At 38.2% G+C, this 27,415-nt stretch overlaps 1 protein-coding gene and 1 long non-coding RNA gene across 7 annotated transcripts in view; one reads left to right on the forward strand and one right to left on the reverse strand.

Annotated features, from left to right (window-relative positions):
- The window catches only part of SRGAP1 (SLIT-ROBO Rho GTPase activating protein 1), a 282,321-nt gene that overhangs the window by 16,018 nt on the left and 238,888 nt on the right, over positions 1–27,415 (forward strand). The window lies entirely within an intron of this gene.
- Positions 26,311–27,415, reverse strand: part of LOC122224776 — a 39,059-nt gene continuing 37,954 nt past the window's right edge. The window contains exon 4 of the long non-coding RNA XR_006204928.1: positions 26,311–27,031. This is a non-coding gene — a long non-coding RNA (uncharacterized LOC122224776). The remainder of the gene's footprint in view (positions 27,032–27,415) is intronic.

Below are 27,415 nucleotides of genomic sequence, written 5' to 3' on the forward strand. Positions count from 1 at the left end.
TCTTTTTTTCTTTTTGTGTCTATTAATGCTTTTTCTTTAATCTGTTAATGTGTTGAGTAATGTTTATAGGTTGCCTAATATTAAACCATCTTTGCATTCTAGAATTAAACTGTCTTCACTGTTGTATTTTATGTATATAAAAACAGTTGGAGGGGCACCTGGGTGGCTCAGTTGGTTAAGCATCAGGCTCTTGGTTTCAGCTCATGTCATTATCTTGTGGTTCATGAGATCAAGCCATGTCTTGCTCCATGCTGACAGCTCAGAGCCTGCTTGGAAGTCTGTCTCTTCTTTCTCTCTGCCCCTCCCCCTGCGCGCTCTCTCTCTAAATAAATAAATAAATAAACTTTGAAAACAAAAACAATTGGATTCAGTTTGCCAGTATTAAGGGTTTTTTGCCTCTCAATACCTGAATGAAACTGGCCCGTGGTTTTCCTTTATGATAATATCCTTGTCTGGGTTCATATCTAAGTTATACTAGCCTCACATAATGTGTTGGAGAGTATTACTTCTCTTTCTATTTTGTGGAGGAGTTTGACATTTTGGAATATTCCTTTCCTTGAAAGTTTGGAAGAACTATTTATCTGAGTCTAGTTATTTACTTTGAAGAACTTTTTTAAAGTTTATTTATGTATTTAATTTTGAGAGAGAGAGAGAGAGCGTGAGCAGGGGAGAGCAGCAGAGTGAGAGGAGAGAGAACCCAAAGCAGGTTCCATGTCCAGCATGGAGCCTGATGCAGGGCTGGCTTCCATGACCTTGGGAATCATGGCCCAAGTGGAAATCAAGAGTTGGTTGCCCAACTGACTGAGCCACCCAGGAACCCCATGTGAAGAACTTTTTAACCGCTCATTGGTAGTTAGTCATTTCCTTTATTAGTTATAGGATTATTTATTATCTCTATTTCTTCTGGCATCAGTTCTGATAAGTGATATTTTTCCAGAAATTTGTCTATTTTATGTTTTCAAATATATTGGTATGTTACTGATAGTATTTTGTTATCTTTTTAAAAAGTGGCTGATCTGTATTGAATATAATATATCATTGGGGTGTCTGGGTGGCTCAGTCAGTTGAGCATCCAGCTCTTGATTTCAGCTCAGGTCATGATCTCATGGTTCTTGAGTTCAAGCCCTGCATTGGGCTCTGCACTGATAGTGCAGATTGGGATTCTCTCCCACTCCCTCTCTCTCTCTGCTCCTCCCCTGCTTGTGTGCACTCTCTCTCTCTCTCTCAAAATAAATAAACTTAAAAAAATTTTTTTCTCTTCTCTGTTTCTTGCTGAATGTTAAAGGGGGCTTGTCTATTTTTTGCTGGTTTTTCTTTTTTCTTTTATTGATCATTGCTCTTATCTTTACTATGACCTTTGTGATTTTATTTGGGTTTTTTCTGTTCTTTATTGTCTTAAGTTGGATGCTTATTCATTTTTATCCTTTTCTGCTACTATAAGCATTTAAGACAAATTTCTTTTCTAATATAAATGTTATTTCTAACAAGTGTGTTACTCCTAACAAAGGTGTCTGTTCTTCATTCTAATAATTATTTATGATAATTCCCCTTGAAGTATCACCTGTGCTGCATCTCACAAGATTTTATATGTAAAGTTCATTAGAATTAAGTTCTAAGTATTTTCAGTTTCTCAAATTGGTTTCTTTTTAAAATTTTTTTATTTTTATTTTTTTAAAATTTACATCCAAATTAGTTAGCATATAGTGCAACAATGATTTCAGGAGTAGATTCCTTAATGCCTCTTACCCATTTAGCCCATCCCCCCTCCCACAACCCCTCCAGCAACCCTCAGTTTGTTCTCCATATTTAGGAGTCTCCTCTGTTTTGTCCCCCTCCCTGTTTTTATATTATTTTTACTTCCCTTTCCTTATGTTCATCTGTTTTGTCTCTTAAAGTCCTCATATGAATGAAGTCATATGATTTTTGTCTCTCTACTTTCACTTAGCTTAATACCCTCCATTTCCATCCACGTAGTTGCAAATGGCAAGATTTCATTCTTTTTGATTGCTGAGTAATACTCCATTGTATATATATACCACATTTTCTTTATCCATTCATCCATCTGTGGATGTTTGGGCTCTTTCTATACTTTGGCTATTGTTGATAGTGCTGCTATAAACATGGGGGTGCATGTGTCCCTTCGAATCAGCACACCTCTTCCCCGTGGATAAATGCCTAGTAGTGCAATTGCTGGGTCAGAGGGTAGTTCTATTTTTAGTTTTTTGAGGAACCTCCATACGGTTTTCCAGAGTGGCTGCACCAGCTTGCATTGCCACCAACAATGTAAAAGAGATCCTCTCCCCATCCTCTCCAACATCTGTTGGCCTGAGTTGTTAATGTTAGCCATTCTGACAGGTGTAAGGTGGTATCTCATTGTGGTTTTGATTTGTATCAAATTGGTTTCTTCTTTGACCCAAGAGGCATATAGGAATACACTTTCAAATTAAAACAAAAAAAGTGGGAATATTTAATTTCTCTTTTTAAAAAAAAAATACAATTACATTGTGATCTGAAAGTAATAGTGTTTGAAATTAGTTGAGGATTGTTTCCTCTTTTACTATTCTCTGGAGGATTTCATGTAAGATTGGAATTACCTGACTCTTAAATGTTTAGTAGAACTCATCACTACAGTTATCTAGATCTAGTGCTTTCATCAAGAAAAAGTATCTGTCATTGCTTGCACATTTACATATTTTTTGATTGACTGGCATAACATTGGCTATAATATTCTCATATCTTCTTAATCCCACAGCATCTGCAGTGATGCCTCTTTTCTATGAACAACAATTGTCTGTGTGCCTTTTCCCCTTTTTTCCTTGATTGACTTCACCAGAGTTATTAGTTTTTTAAAAGAGCAATATTTTTGCTTTCTTGATTTATTGTATATTTGTTTTCTGTTTCACTGGTTTATTCTTCCTATTATTCTCTTCCTTTTTTTTTTTTTTTTTTTTGGTGAGCATTGTTTTGCCAATTTTTAAAAGTTTTTTCTTATTTTCCAAGTTCTTATTTTTCTTCTTTTCTAATGTAAATATGTAAGCTAATAAAATTTCCTCTACACACTGCACACCTGGATTCTACAAATTTTTATAGGTAGTATTTTTGTCATCTTCCAGTTATCACGTTTTCTAATTTCTATTATGATTTTTGCCTGCCACCCGTGATATGTTTAAAAATGTGTTTAAAATTTTACAGATATGTAGAGTTATTTCAGTTATCATTTTGTTACTGATTTCTTACTTTAACTGCACAGTTTTCTTTGTTATAAATCTTTTACACTATTGAAGATTATAAGCCACATTCTCTCCTGGCACTTTGCATCTCCCTTCCCCTGCTTTATATCTCTCCATAGCACTTATTATCATTGGTCTATTTTATACTGACTTTATCTTCTTTGGGGGCTTTTTAAATTCCTTACTTATGTGAAAGCTGATGATGTGATTAAAATCATGTTTTAAAAATACTTTAGCCTGCATTCTAGTTTCAACTAGATAGCTCATGCAGTGGTATCTCTCTAACTTTACTATGGTATAGGAAATAGAAGTCTAATATACATTTTTTTGAGCCTATCAATATAATTTTTAGTAATGAGATTTAATTGACGTAATACTAGTTTCACGTGTACAACATAATGATTTAATATTTGTAAATATTGCAGAATGTTCACCACTGTAAGTCTAATTAACATCCGTCACCATACAGTTACAATTTTTTTTCTTGTAATGAGAACTTATTTTAAATTTTATTTTATTTTTTTAAAGTAAACTCTTTCACATCCTGGGGCTCAAACTCATGACCCTGAGATCAAGAGTCACATGCTCTTCTGACTGAGCCAGCCAGGTGCCCTGTGATGAGAACTTTTAATATCTACTCTCTTAATCCCTTTCAGACAGTTATTTTAGATTTTTCCATTATTGATTTCTATTTTAGTATGACAGTTCTATAGATTATAGAATTGAAGATACTATGAGAAGAATTTAGTCTTGTGTTTTTTCCTAAAAAGTATTACAGGGTCTGGTCCTTACCATCTAGAATAATGTTTATAACCTAAGTTCAGCACCCTGGGGAGGATATACATATAAGAGAGCAAATAATATTACACTAACAGTTATAAATTCTTCTTTTTTTGTTTTTAATGCTTCACCCTCTGGATAACGGCACTTTTTTTTTTTTAATGTTTCATTTACTTACTTTTAAGTAATCTCTACACCCATCGTGGGGCTCACACTTAAAACCCCACATCGAGAGTTGTATGCTCCTCTGACTGAGCCAGCCAAGCGCCTTAGTTTTAAATTCTTCATATGTAGGTTTGCATTTGCACCTAGAAAAATCCAGGATGTATGGATTTTAGGGATGAAAATGTGTACTGAGGTCTCCTATAGTGGGCAGAGCGTGACAGCATCCACATTTTATTGATAATCTGAGATGCTGTTGGAAAGGCTCTGGGGTTTTGCTCTTTCTGATCGTCCAGACTCTGCTTTCATTCTTGCAGTTTGCAGGTGGTAATGTCTCTTTTCTTGTGGAACTGCTTCATTTTATCCTTTGGAGTTCCACTCTAAAGCTGGCTGCAGAGACCTTTATAATTCAGGGCCCCATGTCAGAGATAGCACCCGCCAGCCTTCCTGGCACCACAGCGGAGTAGCTGACCTGGCATAACCAGAGCATTTACAAAGATTCCAGCATTTCTCAAAGTGCTTGATGTGCTAGTTTCTGATCTGTCATTTCTAACTCCTTTCTCAGTTGGTCTGTGGAAGGCCTCTGGACTTTTGCCCTTTGCTTTTATTATTTTGAAGGTGCAGCTTACAAAAACAGCTCTCTCCCTTAGACCTCCCGCAATTAAGATAGAACAATAGGTGTCTGCTTATCTTACTTAAGTCAGCCGATTTTCCCTTCTGAGGAAGTCCACATTTTAGTCTGGCTGTGAAATTAGCATGTTTGAAAAATGGAATTAAGCCTCCAGACATTATTTACCATAGAGAGCACGTGGGAAGAAGTCAGTCTGCTCATCTTGTTTGACATAGGTCATGACAGTATGGCATATTTTGATGTCTTGTCAGTGTAGTTCATGAAAGTTATGTGAGGATTAGTGATGGCTTTTCCTTGTGCCTAATTTGTTTTTCTTTCTCTTTTCTTTCTTTCTTTCTTTTTTTTTTTTTTTTTTGAGAGAGCACGAGTGGGAGAGGGCAGAGGGGGAGAGAGAGAGAGAGAGAGAGAGAGTATCTTAAGCAGGTTCCAAACTCAGTGCAGAGCTTGACGTGGGGCTCTGTCCCACGATCCTGGGATCATGACCTGAGCCAAATCCAAGAGTCAGATGCTCAACTGACTAAGCCACCCAGGTGCCTCTTCTTGTGCCTCATATTAATATTCTACAGTTTGAGCACAGTGCATTCACGTTATAATCTCCAAGCATCAAGAGAAAGTTTGGAACTCAAGGCCAAAGGTGTGACCATTGTCGTAGGACTTCCTGTTGCCTGTCCTTCACTGAGGGGAAGGTGAAGAGAGCTAGGTCAGAAGAGCCTCCTTTTTTGGAAGGCACAGGTCGAGCATAAAAGTGGAGGGCTGTTCTCAGGCTGACCTTTGAGCTCCAGTAATTTGCTCTCATTTCTTCCTTGCGCCCACGTTTCCTTTTTCTCTTCATCACTGCAGACAGTTGATGCACTCCTTACTAATAATGGCACAGAAAGCCAGCAAGTTTTGGAACTTTAAAAAAAGGAATTTGTTAGATCTTGTGTCCCTTAGAAAAGAGAGTTTTCCGAGTACACAACTACAAAAAGAAGGAGCTGATGAATGCCTTTTCAAATGACCACTCCTTTTTTAAATTGAACTTCTATTGCAGTTGTATTAACAATGTTTACAGGAATTCATACACGTGTCACCGAAAGTCTATGTTTGGAAGATTTCCACACTATTTTTCTAGTGTTTAGGGTTTTAATTATACTCATTTTCCTGCATTCTCCAAATACCTATCTATAAATAGGTATCTCTTGTTTGAAGCTGGGGCCTTGCAGCTTCATACCAGAGTTAAGTTAGACTATAATACTAACTTAACTCTTTTCTGTCAGGCATTGCAATTCCTCAGCGGTCTTGGAATTAAACTGTGCAATAATGTACAAATAGCTCTGTGCACTATGAAATACAATGAAAGTTACTTTTATTGTCTTTGTGGTCAGTCATCTCTCGGGTGTTTCTGACACTTTCATATGGCCATGTTCCCCATTTTCATTATTTTTCTTTTTAAGTTTATTTATTTTGAGAGAGTGTGCGAGCAAGAGAGGGGCAGAGAGAGAGAGAGGGTGAGAGAGAACCCCAAGCAGGCACCACACTGTTAGCGCAGAGTCCAACTAGGGGCTTGATCCCATGAAAGCCCATGAACCGGGAGATGATGACCCGAGCCAAAATCAAGAGTTGGACGCTTAGGGGCGCCTGGGTGGCTCAGTCGGTTAAGCGTCCGACTTCACTCAGGTCATGATCTCGCGGTCTGTGAGTTCCAGCCCCGCGTCAGGCTCTGGGCTGATGGCTCAGAGCCTGGAGCCTGCTTCCGATTCTGTGTCTCCCCCCTCTCTGCCCCTCCCCCGTTCATGCTCTGTCTCTCTCTCTCTGTCTCAAAAATAAATAAAACGTTTAAAAAAAAAAAAAAAAGAGTTGGACGCTTAACCAACTGAGCCACCCGGACATCCCTGTTATGTCCCTTTTTCCATTACCACATAATACTCTGAAATGTGCTTGCTTGAATAGATTGATATGTTTCATGTAGCCTAGTAGTTTATAGTTTATGGCCTTGGGAATCAGATTGCCAGGGTCTGAATCCTGGCCAGGCCACTCTCCAGCTCTTTAACTATGGGCAAATTACTAACTCCCATTCTGTCTCACTTTCCTTGCCTGTAAAATGGAGATACAATAATAGTGATTGTGGGGCGGGGGGGGGGGGGGGGGCTGGCAGCGAGGCCAGTGAAAGAATTCACCCGAGGCAGAACAAAGGAGATAGAAGTTTATTGAATACACTGCCAGTGGGCAGGGCAGCAAAGGAGAGACCGACACCAGGAGGTGGTGAGGGCGGTTATAGGGCGGAGTGAAAGAGTACAGGGACATAAGGAATTTTCCCTTGTTTTGGTAATCTTAGGAACTGTGCCTGGTTGTAAGTAGCCTATTGGTCAGTTAGGGCCTGTGGCCTAACTGTGATCTGTGGGCCCTTTTGCCTTGCTTAAGTTTCCATTGCTCAAGCCTGGTGCCTAAAAGCGGCCTCCACACCTCCCTCAGAGCATTGTTAAGACAAACAGAGTGTTGAACAAACGAGCGGGCACACAGTAAGTGCTCCAGAAATGTTAGTGTATTGCCACTTTATGAACTCTGGCTCAGGAAGCAATAATAATAAACTAAAGGGTACAGAAAACTTAGTAGCTGAAAGGAGACTAAGGAGATATGAGGACTAAATTTAATATGGCATCTTGCATGGGATCCTGGAACAGGAAAAAGACATTTAGGTAAAAACTCCAGAAATCTGAATAATGTATGGGCTTCAGATAATTTTAAAAATATTAAGAGTAGGAAAATAAAACATTTGCTGTTTTATTTAAAAAAAAAATCCCACTTACATAACTTGTATGACTATACAGAACTTATTGGCTAAAGTACAGAATTGGTAAGACAAAAAATGGAAATTCTCAAATGGATTGGTGTATATACTTCCTGTGGCATTATTTGTATTTACATTCGTAATATTCACACATCAGTCTACTTACTTAGTTAACGAATGTGATCATTTGCAGAATAGTTAATACTGCTCAGCAATATATCATCTATACTAGCGCTGCTCAGAGTTGGTCCCTAGACCAGTGCTGGACAGCAAACTAATTGTTACCAGTCCATGAGGAGATAAAGTGTATCGTGGTACTGCTTTCTTTATCCAAAACTCTTGCTAAAAATGAATGTCAGCTGAAGTAAGCAGTGCTTAGTGATGTGATGATTTAGGTTCTGGCACAAGCTTTTTATCTCATTATGGACCTGGAATGATTAGTTCATTGACCTTCATTTGAGTGGTTATTGGTCTGCACCATTCCACAGTAATGTATAAAGATCTGCCTAATCCCTTTGTTAAAAAAAAGTTTATTTATTTTTGAGAGAGAGTATAAGCAGGGGAGGGGCAGAGAGAGGGAGAGAGAGAATCCCAAGCAGGCTCCATGCTTTTAGCACAGAGTTCAACACAGGGCTTGATCCCACAAACCATGAGGTCATGACGTGAGCCAAAATCAAGAGTTGGACGCTTAACCAACTGAACCACCCAGGGCCCCCTGCCTAATTCCTTTAAAGGCTATTACCATTATTTGTTCTTTGTTGATTTAGAAAACAAGATCATCCTTCAGTGTAAGAGTGGTGGCCATCCTATGGCCACCTCTGTATTTGAATATTCGTCACTGTTAGCGATTGGGCTTCCTTTAAGGAGGCAGCATGGTATACAGGTTAATATCCTAGATAAATACAATTCAAATTGTAGTTCCTCTGGAACCTCACTTCTCCAGTTTGAAAATGGGTGTGATGATTACATCTATTTTATAAGATTATTGTGAGGAATAAATGAGTTTATACCTGTTAAGAGTTTAGTGCTGCCCTTGGCAAATGGTAAGGGTTCAGCTAAAGTGAACTGCCATAATAATGATTATTGTTTTTTTAATGTTTATTTGAGAGAAACAAAGCGCGTGCATACACACACGGGAAGGGGAGAGGCAGAGAAAGAAGGAGAGAGAATCTTTTTTTTTTTTTTTTAATGTTTATTTTTGAAGGAGAGAGAGACAGAGTGTGAGCAGGGGAGGGGCAGAGAGAGGGAGACACAGAATCTGAAGCAGGCTTCAGGCTCTGAGCTCTCAGCACAGAGCCTGACGCCGGGCCCACAAACTATGAGATTGTGATCTGAGCCGAAGTTGGATGCTTAACCAACAGAGCCACCCAGGTGCTGAGAGAGAGAATGACAGAGAGAGAGAGAGAGAGAGAATCTTAACAGGCTCCACTCCACGCTCACTGGAGCCTGATGTGGGTCTCGATCTGTGACCCTCGGATGGTGACCTGAGCTGATACCCAAAGTTGGACATTCAACCGACTAAGCCACTCAGGTGCCCTAATAATAATTTTATACTACTACCTGAAGCTCTTGTCTTAATTAGTGGCAATTTTTTCCTGAAATGACTTAAAACTCACTCATCTCCAGAGAGATTAAAATTACTTAACAGACTTAAACTTACAAAGCAAACACTAAAAAAGTAAATTTTAATGGTTCTGTAGAAGCGCAATAGGAGATATTTAGCCCATCTCCAGAAGGTATATTGGGTCCAATCTTAAAAAAATTGTATTGATAGACTTCTTACAGTATTTAGCTACAAAGAGGTACTTTGTTATAGTTCTTCCTTTACATCATCATTGCTAGAGAAACTTGAGGGTAATGAATTCTGCTTTTTCCGTGTGTATGATTGCAGCTATAGATGTAGATTGCTCTACCATTAACTTGCATTAGTTACTTGTTCATTAAGAGTTGCCAAAAATAAACCATCTATCAAACAGATGAAGAGAACCATAGTTATTCCAGCCCCTGTCAAAGGCCTAATGCACTCCTTTGCTTCCACATAGAATGTATCTGTATCGTATCTGGATGTGTCCTGTTTCTTTCTTCCCTTTGAGCATGGCAGCACCCTTCCTAAAGAACACCTGAAATAGATGGCAGCTTACAGGTCTTCCACAATTACACTCTGATTTCTCCTCTGTGTTAGCCTGTAGGTATTCACTGTGCCATTAAAGTCTTTATCACTTGGGGCTCATGAGTGGCTCGATCAGTTGAGCGTCTGGCTCTTGGTTTTGGCCCAGGTCATGATCCCAGGGTCATGGGATCGAGTCCCATGTCAGGCTCTGTGCTGACTGTGGAGCCTGTTTGAGATATTCTCTCTCTCTCTCTCTCTCTCTCTCTCTCTCCTTCCCTCCCTCTGCCCTTTTCCCACTCATGTTCTCTCTCTTAAAAAAAAAAAAAAGTCTTTATCATTTGATTGTTTTGAGCTAAGATCTAGTCTCCCCTCATAATGAATCAGAAAAAAAGCTTGGGTCCACTCTTACTCTTGTGATCTGATGCAAAATGCCTGTTTACCATATAAATGTCACCTGCGGTTATTAGTGGCCCTGCTTACAGTACTAGCAGCTGACATTTACAGTGTGTTTCTTTTAAGGGAGGTCATATTGCTGTCACCTTGTAGATGGGGAAATGAAGCGCAAAACTTAGAGACTTAGTTTCCCCAAGATCACACAGCTACCAAATGTTGGAGTCACCAGAGTTCGAGCCTGTAGGCCATCCATTATGCAGAGCTATGTAAGGACACTGCCTTATGGAAGGTTAAATGCTTAGATTTCTTGTCACCCACTCCTTTTAAACTTCCAGAAAGCTAGAAAGAGTGATTACCATTTTTGTCTTGATAGAGTTTATATCAAGTCAGATAAAAGTCTTTTTGTTGTTGAACAATTACGTAGGAATACGAAATTGTCTTATTATCTCAATGGATTACTTGATGAGGAAACTCATTGTAACGTTGGCTCTTCGTTTGTAACAGAAAAGGCATTTTGGTGGGTAAGTATTAAAAATCGAAAGTGGAATACTCTTGGTTAATGGTCGTGCCTTGTTCCTAGGGGTAAGAATGGTTGCCTCAGCTCCCCTGTTACTTCAGGAGAAAGCCTTGCAGGTTCTCAAGTGAAGGGGCCCCACCCTGTCTTGATTTCTCCTGGGAAAGAAGTTGTATTTCATTGGCTAGTTCTCTAGATTTATGCAAGACTTCCCTTTTTGTTAAATTGTTCCTCTTTGAGCAGGTGTTGAGACTTCTGGTAGACCCACTCAGCAAAAGTTAGAATCACCTGCAGGGCTTGTTTAAGCAGTTCGCTGGGCCCCACACCCAGCCCTAGAATTTGCATTTCTAAAGAGTTCTCAGGTGATTCGATGCTGTAGGTCAACGACTAGGAGTTGGGAACCCTTGCTGTTAGAAGCAAAGCAATTTTGTAACTTCCTTAAGTTAGTCAATTTAGATGCTAATTTTACTCCCAATTTCCCTAAGATCTTTAGCTTTCTTAGAATTGCTCACAATTCCTGTAAATGGACATCAAATCATGGCAGTTTAAACTAAGAATATACAAAATGTGTGCAGCCCTCTGCTTCTTGCTTTTGCTTCCCACCCTCCCCCAGTTTTCGTAATCTCTTAGTTTCTTAAATTATGAAAACCTTTTCACATCACATCTGGGTAAATTGAAAACTAAAATGGGAACATGATGAGCCCTGAAGGAATAAAGCTTCAGTTTCCTTGCAAATCTGCATGTGCTTTTGAACTAAGGAAGAACACAAGGCAAGTAACCTTTTTAGGACTTCCTGTAGCACATTTCCTTTTTCCACTGTCACTACCAACTCTTAGGATGGTCCCGAGACTTGAGGCCTAACTGTGGGACTTACTGACGTGCATATGGTACTGTGAGTTATGGTTAATTCCCGGCTGGTGTAAGGACAGAGTTTTTCTGTAAACAGGAAAGTTTATTATATTTCATGAGAGCTTTTTTAAAAAATTTTTTTAAATCTTGGATTCACTGATAATTAATGAAATGCTATAGTTACATGGGAATTTTAATTTATGTGAGGGTTAAGCTCTCAAGTCAAACAATAAGGAGAAAAATTAAACAAAATTACCCTTGAAAATCCCAAAGTTACCGTGTTACCAAGAATTAAGTCTATGAAAGCTCAAAAGCCAGAGAACTAACTTATGTGTTACTGGTTTTTTTGTTTTGTTTTGTTTTTTGTTTTTAAAGTAATCTCTATATCCAGCGTGGGGCTCAAACTCCTGACCTTGAGTTAGTTACTTGCTCTACCTACTGAGCTAGCCAGGTGCTCCTGTTTGTTTTGTTTTTGCTTATAAACTATGGCTTCACCCTTTTGTTTGTTTTTGGTTATAGATTATTGTCTTCACCCTCTCATGTGGCCAAGGTCTAGTTGAAAGAACAAAAGAATGTTGAGGGAAAAAGATTTTCACTTCCTCCCCGGGTCTTTATAAGTAAATACAGATATATAGTTCAATTCCAATAAATTAAGTGTGCTTATAATGTGACTCTATTATATTGTTAAGATAGTTTAAACATTTGGGGTGCTTGGGTGGCTCATGGTTAAGTGTCTGACTCTTGATAATCGGCTCAGGTCATGATCGCATGGTCAGTGAGATCAAGCCCTGCATGGGACTCTGTGCTGGCAGTGTGGAGCCTGCTTGGGATTCTCTCTCCCTCTCCCCCTGCCTCCTCCTGCTCACTTGGGTGTATGCACACGCACTTTTTCTCTCAAAATTATTATACATTAACAAAGAAGATAGTTTAAACATTTGATCTGGGTCATTGGTTTAAATTCTTTTACAGTCATGTTGGAATTAAATATCATTCATTCAACAAACAGCTATTGAATACCTCCTTTATCAAACTGTAGACTCTCCAAGAGTAGAGGTCTTTTTAATCAAGGCACCTGCTTTGCCTTATAGTATTTGCTCAGGCAGTGTTCATTGAATTAATAACTAATGAAACACAGCCTGTGTCTTTTTATGGTTTGTGTTCCAGATTTAGAGATGTGGAAGCAAATGAAGATTTGCTATAATATATGTTAGAGGTATTTTAAATTTATGAGAACATTGTGCAGGAAGAAATTAGTTCTGCCTGGGAGAGAACAATGCGCACTCACGAGAGAGACGTTTGAACTAGTCTTGATGGATGAGTAGGAGTTCTCCAGGAAATGAAGGGCATTCCAGGTAAAGGAGAGTCTCTTCAAGTGAGTTATTCTGTGTTTTTCCTTTTTAGGAATCATTAGCTTAGTGTTCTAAATGCTTTGAGCAGAGTAAAGAGATAAGAATAGAAAGCTAATGCTGACAATAGCTTGATAGCTATTGGACATGTATTACCTGCCTGGCAGTGTAACTGTATTTTGCATGCATTATTTTGTTTGAATGTCACAAGAAACACACAAGAAACACGTTCTCCAGATTAGAAAATGAGGAAAGTTTATTTTGCCAGAGGTGACATAGTGAGAGGATAGCAATTATGCTTTATGTGCTTACGTGGCATTAGCAGTTTAGGCTTTGGAGACAGTGGGAAGCCATTGAGGGTGATACCCTGAGATGCTAGGGTACCAGATAGATTGGAACAGCCTAAGTAGAGGGAGACCAGTTTAAAAGTCTTCTTGTACTCTACTGTGGCATATTGAAGGCCTCAGTTCTGCCCTTGACCTTGAGGGTGGAAACATTGAGAGAGAAGGAGATCTGAGAAGTGGAATCTCGAGTTCTTGATGACCCGTGGGAGGAATAAGTCAGGTTTACAGAGAGGAGAACAAGATCCACAGTGACCTGGTGGAAAACAATGTCATGTATTATTTGTCGCCTTTCAGACCTTGTGTTTTCTCTCTGTATAATTCAAAAATATGCTAGCACAATAGTGCACGTACATAATTTGTAAATGCAGAAATGGAAACATACATTGAGATTCTGCTTTTTCTTTATGAGGGTGTACCATCAAGCAAGTTTGGAGGCTGCTGATTCACATGTATCCACGGGATGTGTCCCCATCCGCTGAGACTAAAAAGAGTGAATAGGTGAGGTGAAAAGAGGACTTCTGTGCTTTTATTTCTGTAGGTGATTATTTCAAGTTCTTTCTTTTTGAGCCATTTGCCTTTTTTTTTTAATGTTTATTTTTTGAGAGAGCACAAGCAGGGGAGGGGCAGAGAGAGGGGGACAGAGGATCCAAAGTGAGCTCTGTGCTCACAGGCTGACGGCAGCGATCCTGATGTGGGGCTCTAACTCATGAATCCCGTGATCATGACCTGAGCTGAAGTCCGAAGCTCAACCTACTGAGCCACACAGGTGCCCCCAGCCATTTGTCTTTCGCGTGTCAGAAAAATCCAAAACATCTCTAAAGTTGGGTTAATGATACTAAAGTACTCCTTTCCTATGGGACTGAGTCTGTTCTAAGCTGGTCTTGGCATTGGAGAATGTTAGAAGTGGAATGGGCATGAATATCACTTAATCCAACATGTGCCCACCCATCCAGAATCTCAGACAGGTGGCCATTGGGCTCTTGCCTCTTTGAGGTAAGTATCCAGTCCCACACAAGGAGGTTTCTTGGTAGAAAGTTCTTCCTTTTATAAGGCATGGTTTGCTGCCCCGTAGGCGGCATCTCTACACTGGTTCTTTTCCTTCCCTTAAAACCATTACAGAGCCAGTGACACGATACATAGTGCCTTACAGTTTACCAGGCGCTCATACATGCAGTCACATTTGATGCTCACAGTTCTTCTATGAAGGCATATGTTTGTTCGTATTACAGAATTGAGGCAATTGGGGCACCTGGGTGGCTCAGTGGATTAAGCATTAGACTCTTGATTTCGGCTCAGGTCATGATCTCGTGGTTCTTGGGTTCGAGCCCCTCATCCTCGATGGGCTCTGCCCTGGCAGTGCGAAGCCTGCTTAGGATTCTCTGTCTCTGCCTCTCACTTTGCCCATACCCTACTTGTGCATGCACTCTGTCTTCTCTCTGAAAAATAGAATAAATAGGAGCACCTGGGTGGCTCAGTCGGTTAAGTGTCCGACTCTGGCTCAGGTCATGATCTCATGGATCGTGGGTTTGAGTCCCGTGTCAGGCTCTGTGCTGACAGCTCAGACCCTGGAGCCTACTTCAGATTCTGTGTCTCCCTCTCCCTCTGCCCCTCCTCTGCTCGCTCGCTCTCTCTCTCTCAAAAATAAACATTAAAACAAAAAAAAATTTTAATAAAATAGACAAGAAAAAAAAAGAAAGGAGGCAGTTGAGATTATGGCTCCATGGAGAAGCATTCTGGTAATTTTCCCCACAAGTATTTGTCATGTCTGATTTGTATATTCTGTGTAGGAGGCATCAGGGTACCAAGAGCCATCTGACTTGGAGTTTCAGTTCTGATCCTACCACCTTCTAGTAACAAGACCTTGGGCGAGTTATGTTGCCTTTCTGAACCTCAGTTTCCTTGCTTATGAATAGGGATATAGCTCTCCATCTCAGTGCTGCTGGGAAGATTAAATTAGATAATTTTTAAAACCATTGTTAAAGCCTGGCTATGAGTTAGGTGTGCAAAACAAATGTTGCAGAAGAATTTCCTTGCTTTGCTTATCTGGTCTCAAATAAGTTTTTAAAAATCTGTATATAGCATGATGTTTTATCGTTGTTAAATTTTATACTAGGGGTTTAGTTCCATACTATCAGCTAATAGAGGTTAATGTTTTTTTCTCCAGCTTTATTGATAAATAATTGATATAACATTCTGTACATTTAAGGTGTTACAAGATACTGAGTTGATATGCATATGTATCACAAAACGATTACTACAGTAAAGTTAGTTAACACATCCATCACTTCACATAGTTACAGTTTTTTTGTTTGTGGTGAAAACATTTAAGATTTACTCTCTTAGCAACTATCAAATGTATAATACAGTATGGTTATAATCATTCTGTATATTACATTTCCAGAACTTATGTATCTTATATATGGAAGTTTGTGCTCTTTGACTAATATTCTGTTCTCCTCTTCCACCCCACCCCCACCCCGCAGCCCCTGGCAACCACCATTATATTCTCTATTTCTATGAATTTGGCTTTAAAAAAAAAAATATTCCCCATATGATACCATATGGTATTTGTCTATCTCTCTGACTTATTTCACTTAGCATGATGCCCTCAAGGTCCATACACGTGTTGCAAATGGCAACATTTCTTTCTTTTTTATTGATAAATAATATTCCTGTGTGTGTGTGTGTGTGTGTGTGTGTATACATACACACGTGTGCACACATGTGTGTATGTATCACATTTTCTTTATCCATTTATCCATCAATGGACACTTAGTTTGTTTCCATACCATAACTATTCTAAATAATGCAGAACGTGGGAGTGCAGATATCTTTTTGAGGCAGTATTTTGTTTCCTTCAGATATATACCCAGAAGTGGAATTGCTGGGTCATATACTTTAATTTTTTGAGGAACTAATGGAAGTTACTTCAGAACTTAATCCTGTCATTTGTCTGTTTAGTTACCTCATAATGATTATTAATATTATCTTGATTTTTAAAAAGTTTATTTGATTATTTCAAAAGTCATAGAAAGATGTATTATCAAAGAAATTTAAGCTATTTCCATTTTGAGAAAAAAAAGTTAAATCTGCATTGACTCTTTGAAAAACATTTAATTGTATATGACATCAGCTGGGTTACTTTGCTGCATTGTAGCCAGTTGGGACTAAATAAGAAGGACTAAGAGTAGGTTTTCTTTTTAATTTGAAAATTTTCATTTATGGAGTCATGTGATAAATGCATATATGTATCTTTGGAAATAATATTTGGAAAGAGAGGATCAGTTAGTTCCATTGGACTTTATTTCATCCTGTTTTCATGTTCTGTCTGGAGGGGAAAAATACGATTTTCATCTTCATTCTGAGAACTCGGTCACTTTCAGGGGTTTTAAATCTTGATAGATTTGAAAGCCCTTTGACAACTGCTGGCTCATGTTTAAGTGTGTATTTAGCCTGCCAGACTGTGAGCTTTCTGAGGACTGGGATCCTGTGAGAATTTTGTACTCTGTTCCTGGCACACAGCACAGTGCCTAGAACATATAATGACTGAATAGCTGTTTGCTGACTGAAGTGTTACTTATTGTTATGTCCGCTGAAATTTAGTGAGTGAAGATTTATTAATACATCTTGGGAGTTCGCTGCTGTATCTTTTAGTTCAGAAACACGTTCTATAGAAAAAAATAAAAATTCAGAAAAAAAATTTTTTCACAAACACGCAGAATTATATTGAATATCTTTCTCTACATGGAGATAGTATAAATGTGGGAAATGCTTTGTTATTGATGGTAATTTTTCTTTGGACCTCCTTGTAATATTTCCTCTTGAGGAAGGCATATTTTGGTTTTGTCCCATAACACTTTGGTGATGGGCCTGGTGCCATGGACCCTAAGTGAACTTAAGTCCAGGGTACATATCAGATGGCTTGTCCAGAATTCCAGTCCCACTCTCACTACTTTTAGCCAATAATGAAGAGCTTTGGTTCTTTATTCCAAAGGTCTTTTTATGTGCCCTCTTCAAATTTCGTCCATTAGCGCATTTCTGCAAAGATGAAATCTATCCCCATTTCTAGTTTTTAAAGTCCAGCTGTGCAAGGAGTCTCTTATCTGTTGTATCCATTTTCTAGCAACTTCCGGGGCCCTTGAGGGCTATTAAGCAGAGAAGAATTCAAGGCCAGACATTGTGGGTGAGGGTATCTCTCTCCAGTTAGGACTTTGACTTTTTTCCAAAAATTGTAATGACTCATTTGAGAATGACGCATTATGCATTCTATTTCTTTTGTCCATAGTGGAGTTGCTTGTATCTCTAATTTTCGTTATGGTCAGTTCTCTGTGGTAATTGCTTTACTCTTCATTTTATTTCATTTTAGTCATTATTTCTAAATCAGTATGTTCTGTATGCCGAATCACAGGTCTCTACATTTTCTTAACACTACTTTGGAATTTTTGCCTCAACATGAATTTAATCTGAGAAAAAATCCTAATGTCCTGACTTCTGGCAGGAAGTATTTGTGTTAGGGAGCTCGCATAAATGATTTTTCCTTAAGTTCTAAAAAAAAAAAAAAAAAAAAAAAAAAAATATATATATATATATATATATATATATATATATAGTGTTTGCCAGTTGAGGTTTTCAAAAAATTAATGCTATTCAATGTGATTAAGTTGTCTTCTTGGAAAAAATATGTTACATATAACCATAGTTAAGGAATGTTTGCTGCATAGGTTGACCACACAGAGTGACATGTAATTGTACTTTTCAAGTTGGAAAATGGATAATATTTGATTCAGTGAAGGGTGTGGCATGATAAACACAATTCTTCATGAGGGTATATAAACTGATACACTCTTTGTGGAGTGTAATTGGACCCTGTAATCTCACTTTTAGAAGTCTATCCAAAGGAAATAATCAGAGATGAGGATGAACAAAATGCATAAGAATCGTCATCACAGTTTTCTTTAAAAAATAAATGAGGGGCCCCTGAGTGGCTCAGTCGGTTGTGTCCAACTTCAGCTCGGGTCATGGTCTCACGGTTTATGGATTTGAGCCCCATGTCAGGCTCTGTGCTGACAGCTCAGAGCCTGGAGCCTGCTTCAGATTCTGCCTCTGTCTCTCTCTCTCTCTCTCTCTCTCTCTCTCTCTCTCTCTCTGTGTGTCACTCCTCTGGCGCGCTCTTTATCTCCCAAAATAAATAAATAAGCCTTAAAAAATGATAATTAGAAGCCATATAAATCTCTAAGAGTCAGGAAATAAATCAATTATGGTATGTACAGGGATTAGAGTATTATGGAACCACTAAAATTATGAATTTGAAGATTATTTTAAATCCAAAAGAAACCTTTCAAGATATGCTAGTAAGTGTGGGAAAAAAATCTGTGGTGAATAAAATATGATATACACCAGAATATCATAGTCATCATTTCTGAGTAAATGGGACTGACAACTTTTTAAAATTTTCTTTGTGTGTTCCTGTATTATCCAAATTTTCCGTAGCAAATATGTATTTGTTATATGTATAAACATATATGAGCACATGTAAAGCACTAAAATGATGCATGGCGCCATAGTGAGCTTTGAAATACTTTTTTTTTTTTTTTTACTGTTGTGATATTTATTTTTATAAATAAGGAAAATACTTTTAACCTCCCTCTAATTGTAATTATTTTTATAACAGACAGATGTTTGTTCAACATCTGTTTCCCATAGACTGTGCTCCGTTATCTATCATATATATGCCCCAGCACTTACCTAGTATAGAGTTAAGTGCTCCATAAATAATTGTTTGGACTCTTAAAGATCAGATTTCTAATATTTTCTTTTATTTCAGTTTCCTAGCAGGAAGGTCTCCAGTGAGAAAGCTGTTAAAATGTTAGCTGTCCCAACTGAGAATTTTTATGTTCTTATGAGTCTTAAAATGTATGTAAATGAGGAAATTGCACTGTTAAGTAGCATGTTATTGAATCAGAAATATGTGTATTGGTGGGATGCTTGGGTGGCTCAATTGCTTAAGCATCTGACTTAGGCTCGGGTCATGATCTCATGGTTCGTGGGTTCGAGCCCCATTTAGGGCTCTCTGTTGTCAGCACAGAGCCGGCTTCAGATCCTCTGTCTCCCCCTCTCTCTGCCCCTCCCCTGCTCTTGCTATCTTTCTCTCTCTCTCTCTCTCTCTCTCTCAAAAGTAAAGAAACATTAAAAAAAAAAAAAGAAATGTGTATCGGCATATTTTATGTACAAATTGGCACTGAGATTTCTTTAAATATATTTCTAAAGTTATAGTTTTAAAAGTTTAGAACATGAAGGACTTGAAAAAGATTATCACAAAGCTTCTATATCAGACATCCTTTTTGACCTGTCCTAAGGTTACAAGGTTAAGCAAGAAATAGGCACATTTTTCATAGCCTCAAACGTTTTTTGGTGGGATAGTAGGAGTGTGTTTGGTATACAAAGGTCCATTAATTCTATAAAAGGACATAATTTGAATCTCTAGTTGATTACAAGTTTAGAGGTCTCTGTAATATACAAAGTTTCTTAATTGTAAATAGTCACTTCCCAAGGCTTGCTGATCTCTATGAGGAAGTAATGAGACAGCAAGAATAACCAGCTGCTGTTTATGAAACCGAATGATAAAATTCACTTAATGAAAGTAATGTGCTGACAGCAGTGTTTACTGCTTAAAACATAATAATCATGTTTATTGTATCTCTAAGACAGAATATATCTGAAATGTACCAGAGGAAATTGAGAGTAATGTGCTTTTTCAAAAATGTGTGTTTATTTATATGAAACCAACATGAAAAGTTTGAAAAACCTTTTATCAGAGGTCTCAGTTTTATAGACTTAAACTGGAAAGATCACAGAATTCGAAAATAACCATCGTTTATAAAAATATAAGAAATTCAGAAATATGAACTTGGAAGACATAGGCACCTGGGAAAAATATTTTAATATCATGGACTAGAGGCCTTGTGAACTCCGAAAGACCTTGAAATCCACTTGCTGATGATTTTTGGAATCTCAGAAATAGTGTTAAAATACCATAGGATAGAAAAGAATAATTGGGAAGCTTAATGCAATCAGAGCCTCATAGCCTGTTACGGGAAGTAGCATTTGGCAAAGCCTGCTAAGCTACTGTAAATGAATGTTAATTGCATTTTATCAGCCGTTTGTACTATCTTTATTACATAATTTGAATATGTATGACCCTGTAAATATGTTTAACAGTGAAATTACAGTGTTTGTGGAACTCAAATTCCAAAAAGCATATAACCCTTTGATGAAGAATTATGTTTAAAAACTACACAGTTCAAGATGTTTCTACCATTTAGAAGTAGTCTATATACTATGCAACAAGTATTTCTGACTAAAATACTGTGACAAGCAGAATGGTGTATGTCAAAATCAATTTAGAAGACAGACATGATTTGGTGAATTTATTGGTTATGCAAATAGGTAACCAACTAGAGTGTTTTAACTTTTTTAGGATCAAATACAATTTATTTTCTTACTATATATGATTTTGGTTGGCTGTGTCATTTTCTGCTTAGAAATTATTAGCGAGCCAATGAACCAGACTTAGGAATTGAATGGCACCTCCTTAACTAGCAGTAATGTTGAAAATGAGAATAATGGATCGGAATGCCTCTTTAGTTTTCTAACTGTACTTATTTGGCATATGTATATGTACTTTGGGAAAACTTGACTCTCTGCCAATGCTTTCTTTTTTGCAAACGTAGATCCACTGGAAGGCATTTTTCCCTTCAGAAGGATTTGAATGGCATTGTTCTTCTGGAAAGTATAATCTAATAGGAAAATACCATTCCTATCAGAACCAAAAAAGCCTGTAATTAAGATGTGTCTCTGTCATGTTTTTTTTCTCTTTTTTGTTAAAACAGAAACTCAGACTCATTTAAGTAAATAAAATTGTCGGGTGAAACATTTGTTTTCAAAGGTTAATGGTAGTGTTACAAGTATCTGGTTACTTCATTTTGATGGTCTATAATATTAACAAATTCTCATTTTAAAAAATTTGGTTATATCTTGTTACTTTACATTTTGAGGTAGATTTAGATTAATTTAGATTCTTTTGCATGTTGCCGTTCTTTGTCAACACAAGGGAGAAGTGCCGGGTGAGCTTCAGAGTCCGAGTGAGTGTTGGACCAGATTGTAGATTCAGTACTTATTAGCTTCTCAGCCCTGTCCTAATCAGGTTACCAAATCTCACTGGGACCTGGTGGCCTCACCTTCCTGGGGTCATTAGAAGGATTACCTGAAATCCTCACAAATATGTGGAAAGTGTTAAGAATGTATGCCTGAAGTCCACTGTGGTTCTTACAACACCGCTGCTACCAGTTGATGACAGAGCCTCTTTATGTTGTAGGTTATTTAAAACACTTCACCTTTCTGCCACCCTCACTTGAGAGAATTTGCTAGTTGGTACATTTTCCTTTAAAAACTTGACCGAGGGTGGGGGCGGGGGGGGGGGGGTGCACCTGGATGGCCAGTCGGTTAAGTGTCTGACTCCTGATTTTGGCCCAGGTCTTGATCTCACCGTTTGGTACTTTGAGTTCGAGCCCCTCATCAGCTTGGGATTCTCTCTCTCCCCCTCTCTCTCTGCCCCTCCCCCCCCATCTTTTTCTCTCAAAAATAAACTTTAACAATAAATAAATAAACAGACAAGTAAATAAATATTTGACAAAGGGAAAAAATATCCAGAATGCAAGTCAGCTCTAAAGCCAACATGAGAGAAGTTTTGTTATGTCAGACACTGAATCCTAATGTCTAAAATGAGATTGGAACTTTCTTTATTGATTCATAATCTGTGCTGTTGCCGGTCTTACTGATACGGAGGAGTTGACAAGCTTTCTCTGTTAAAAGCCAGGAAGTTAACATTATAGGCATTGTAGCTCTTATGGTCACTGTCACAACTACTCTCCTCTGCCATTTGTATCCAAGACTGGCCATAAATTACAATGTGTAGATTAATGGGCATGGCTGTATTCTGGGAAAGCTGTATTTATAAAAACAGGAGGTAAGCTGGATTTTGCCCATGGACGGTAGTTTGCCAAATACTACTGTAGAGAATTAAGAGTTTGTTGGTGGCCTTTTTAAAAATCAGAGACAAATTCTTGTTCTCAAAGTTGCAGTTTGTATGACAGTTGACTTTGGTAGTCAGGTTCCCTCACATCTCTTGGAACAGAGCCAGGGGGAATGGGGAGTGCCTTGCTTGCCTGAGAGGTTAGACATTACACCTGTTGATTCATAAGTAAGTAGATGCTGAGTTATCTTAGGATCGTGTTCTGGCTTTGCAGTTCAATCTTTTGCAGTTCACCTGTTGTTCTACCCCTTACTACCTGCAAGTTATTGTTTTGTGACGTGGCTTTCTTAGGGCTCAGTTTTCTCACGGGTAAAATAGTGATAATTTTTACTTTGTTGGGTTGCTATGAGGATTGAATGAGCCCATGCATATAAAGTGTAAGGCTCAGGGTGCCTACGTGGCTCAGTTGGTTAAGTGTCTGACTTTGGCTCAGGACATGATCTTTTGGTTTGTGGGTTTCAGCCCCACGTCAGGCTCTATGCTGACAGCTCAGAGCCTGGAGTCTGCTTTGGATTCTGTGTCTCCCTCTCTCTCTCTGCCACTCCCCTGGTCACACTCTCTGTCTCTCAAAAAAAAAAAAAAATAAATAAATAAAAATAAATAAAAATTAAAAAATAAAGTGTAAGCCTCAGTGCCTGAAAAAGATAAATCCAATAAATGATAGTTCTTAAAAACTTAGGTGAGAATCTTACCTTGACGGCTACATCAAAGCTTTTTTTGTTTTTAAAAACTTTTTTGTTATTTTACGTCCTTTGGTTTTTTTAAGAGTTGGAAGGAAATACACTTCTGTGTAATTACACACTCAAAATTATTTGGAACTGTGCCTCTCAAACTATCTGTGGTGAAAGGCTATTTTTTTTCCAACGTGTCATGAATCAATGTTTTTATAAAATACACTAAGGTGAATTATTACAAAAATGAAATAAACAAAGGCAGATAGATATATACACAGCCCCATTTTTTTTTTTTATGAGATCTAGTAAACACATAAAATTTCTAAATCTAATCTCTCTGCTTATTTCTTTGGGGACTGGTGATAAAGATATGGCAGACTGGTAGCTCTGACCCACACAGTCATAACTTTGAGGGGCACTGGTGTGGGCAGAAGCAAATTCATGGGAATTCTTTTAAAATACCCAGATCAGTCACTCTTGAATAGAATCAGTTACTAAATAGTGAATTTGTCTCTTCTTCTTAAAAAGTAGTGACCAACTGTAAGTGAACGTTATTAACTTACCCAAATTTAACCCAGCCCCCACCACCGCCAATGGAAGGTGATCTGGTTTGAGGTAACTGGAGATCCTCTTAGGGGATTAAGCCTTGATGTTGCTCTGGGCCAAGACCCTCAGTTGGAGCATCCCCATCCCCAGGTTCCAACCTGTGGCTCCAGCACTGATCCTGAGAGCCCAGACCTCATAGAGTATGGTATCTCAGGTCCCCAGTTTCTTCTTCATCTTCTGAAATCTGAAAGCACCTTCTGTGACCTCTTTTAAACCACACTGTATGTTATATTCTCATTATTTTCTCTGGTTTCTCTCTGTAGAACTGCAGGTTTATAAGGATAGGGGCTCTGATTCTTTTTTTGGTTTGCCGCTCCTGGGATACCCTGGGTGCACCTTGAAAATGTGTTGATGTGTGAATGAATGAGTGCATGGTGCTGTCCAGGCCTCTCAGTAGCCTGACCGACATCCTTTATCTGTATGCTCTTCACTTTGCTAGGGTCCCTCTCAAAAATATAGCCAGATTGGGAGGGGGAGGGGTGGGGAGGGCGTCACTCCAGAGCCACACATTGCTGTCAACGCTTTTTTCAGTGCCCATAATCCAAAAGGACAGGTACTGTGTATTTCGGGAAGTTGACTGTTTTCTTATCCTTCATTTTTTTGGTGCCGATTGTGTAATAGCATTGCAGGAGAGCAGCCAACAGCGGTTCTACCACCTACAAAGTCACATTGACTTTCTGGAAACTGTCAGGGTCACACCTTACCTTAGTTGAAATCCAGTGGCATTGAGCTCTTGAGATTACAGATAGTAATTTTCTGCAGTAGACACAATGGTGTGTGAACATACGACTGGGCTGGTATACATCAAAGTGCTTGCATGGGATCTAGATCATTGATACATTACAGTAAACCACTTATGGATATTTTATGATACATATATGGAATAATATTACCGTATCATGGGGATAGAAAAGGTTATCAGAATTTCATTTGCATGGTAATAATCATTCGTAAGGAGAAAGAATTTATCATTTTAAGTTGATAGCCTATGGTGATAGATTTTAGCAGTTACATTTTGTTTGGAGGACCAGTAAAGTTTATAGCATATTGACTAGATGCTGGCTTTGGATCACGATGTTTAGATTCCCATCCCAGCTCCATGACCTTGTTCAGGTTAGTTGACCTCTTTACCTCACTTTCCTTACCTGTAACATGCAGGTAATAATAGTACGGAGGCATATGTTATTGTGAGGATTAAACATAATTCATGTAAGTCATTTCATGGTGTTCATCATTTCTTTAGCACTCATTATTACCATTTAATGTGTGTAGAGTCTTTGTTGGTGTAGTAATACTTTTTGAAAGAAACAAGAGGCTTCAGAGTACCCATAGCCGTTGTATTTGAAAATCAAGTGTATGTCCAGAGTGCTGTTTTAACGTATTTCTGCCTTAAACTATTTTATATACATTAATTTATTCTTCTGGAGTCCTTTTTTTTTTAACGTTTATTTATTTTTGAGACAGAGAGAGAGTGAGCATGAACGGGGGAGGGTCAGAGAGAGAGGGAGACACAGAATCCAAAACAGGCTCCAGGCTCTGAGCGGTCAGCACAGAGCCTGACGCGGGGCTCGAACTCACGGACCGCGAGATCATGACCTGAGCCGAAGTCGGCCGCTTAACTGACTGAGCCACCCAGGCGCCCCTGGAGTCCTTCTTGAAATAAAAGTTACTTTAAACGTTTTTTAAATGTGGTTTTCTTATTAGCTTACATTTTATTGCCAGTTGACTTTGTCAACTGTCAGAATATTGTTATTTGAATTACCTATGTTTAATATTTGAGATTGTCAGTCTTTCCTTTTACCGTATCTTCTGTTGCTTATAAACTGAATGATCACTTCCCTATAGATCTGATAAATACTATATTCTCTCTTTTTTTTTTTTTTTGATGGTTTCTCTATAACTTAATCTTAATTAAATTTTAGAATGATTTTTAGAGTACTTTTTCATCCATTCAGTTTTTCTGTCTGGTTGGAGCTACTTCTGGTTTCCTATCTTAAATTTTTAACACAATATCGAGAGGTGATATATGGCGTATTAAGAGCTTGTGACTCTTGATCTCAGGGTTGTGAGTTCGAGCCCCACTTTGGGAGTAGAGATTACTAAATAAATAAATAAATAAATAAACTTAAAAAAAAATAAAGTAAAATAAATGATGAAAACCCTAACAAATAATAAGCAAACCATATTTTAAAAAGTTGTAATTTAATGGAATAAAATAGTAGGAAATATTATGAAAGTAAGCAATGTTGAAAACAAATGGAAAATTATAATACGGGGTTGCTTATACAGCATGAATATAATTAAGTTAAATATGCATTTTTAGATGAATAGATAAAAAGTGAAGCTGTAGTGTTGAGACTAAGGATAACTCTTTTTTTTTTTCTCTCCACTTTCCAATATTTATAATGTTGCTATAAGGTTTTTATAATTAAAAATTTTGGGGTGCCTGGGTGGCTCAGTTGTTAAGTATCTGACTTTGGCTCAGGTCATGATCTCGAAGTTTATGAGTTCGAGCCCCACGTCGGGCTCAGCACTGACAGTGTGGAGATTGCTTGGGATTTTCTCTTCTCTCCCTCTGTCTCCCTGCCTCCACCACTTGCATTCACTCTCTAAATAAATAAGTAAATAAATAAATAAACTTAAATTTTTTTTAAAGACAAAATGCTATTTAATTGCTCAAAATGACAGATACTAAAAAAATCATACTGAACCTAAATCTTTTATTATAGTTAACCAATTTATTGAATTTATTTACAAAATGTTTGTTAAAGTCTGTTTTGTAAATCAACTTCTTAGATGTCTGAGAACAAACAGGGTCTCTTAGTTTTTATGTTTTGTACCCAAATAGTAATTAGTTACCTACAAAGGACCAAGACAGCTTTCTTAAAACTCTTAGTCATGACATTCTGTAGATAGTTCATAAAGTAACTTTTCAAGGCCAGTGAGAAGTCAGCAGTGGAAACTTCTGTGACCCAATAAGGGGCTGCCCAGAGATCATTGCTGGTTCCTGAAGCATGTGCGGGGATATCCAGTTCCAGCCCAGACAAAGTGCAGATCTGGTTCATCATGCAGTTGCATCGTTAGCCTTCAGTCTGGGTGACAGGCTGCCAAGCCACCACCTGCCTAGCAGGACATTCAAGCCCACTTGCCAAGGCCCTTATTCCCATTTGGGGTCAGGCCAGCAGGGACCTTTCTCATTTAACCCTGGATGTCTTCATTTCCATGAGGTTTTCAAAGGAGAATGAAAGACTCAGCAGGGCAAGTGGTAGTAAGATCGGACACACCCCAGTTTATGGAATTGTAAGACTGTTCTTCGGTTATAGATGGGCCTGCCCTTGTGTCTCTCAGTCTATCCCCAAAGCTTCTCTTTTGAAACAAAACACATTTTTGTAGTAGCAAAGGTAATTTACCAAGGTAAGTCTTTTCCCTTGAAGTTAGAAGGAAGCCATTTTTCCTTTTTTGAAGTCCTCTAGGTAGTAGACTCTGAAATATCTCTCACTGCAAGTGCTCTTGTTCTTACGACCAAACATCTTCCTAAATTGAAAATTAAAGAAAAATTATACATACACACACACACACACATAGACACACACACACACACACACACACACACACACACACATACACACACACACATACACACACACACACACACACACACACACACAGGGAGAGAGAGAGAGGGAGAGGGAGAGATAGGGAGAGAAAGGCTAAAAGTAGATGACGTTGCGTATACAAAATTGTTGAACTTGTAAAAATGCCTCTAGTATCAGACTGTGTCTTCATGCTGACAGCCCTACCCAGGGCTTATTCATTGTTTAAAACATACCTCTATTTTGACATTTCCTGTAAAGGGAAATCCTTTTGAATGCATACAGTAAGAAGTATGTAGAGCATTAGTCGCTGAGATTTTTACAT

Source organism: Panthera leo, chromosome B4 (genome assembly GCF_018350215.1).
Source record: "Panthera leo isolate Ple1 chromosome B4, P.leo_Ple1_pat1.1, whole genome shotgun sequence".
Classification (NCBI taxonomy): domain Eukaryota; kingdom Metazoa; phylum Chordata; class Mammalia; order Carnivora; family Felidae; genus Panthera; species Panthera leo.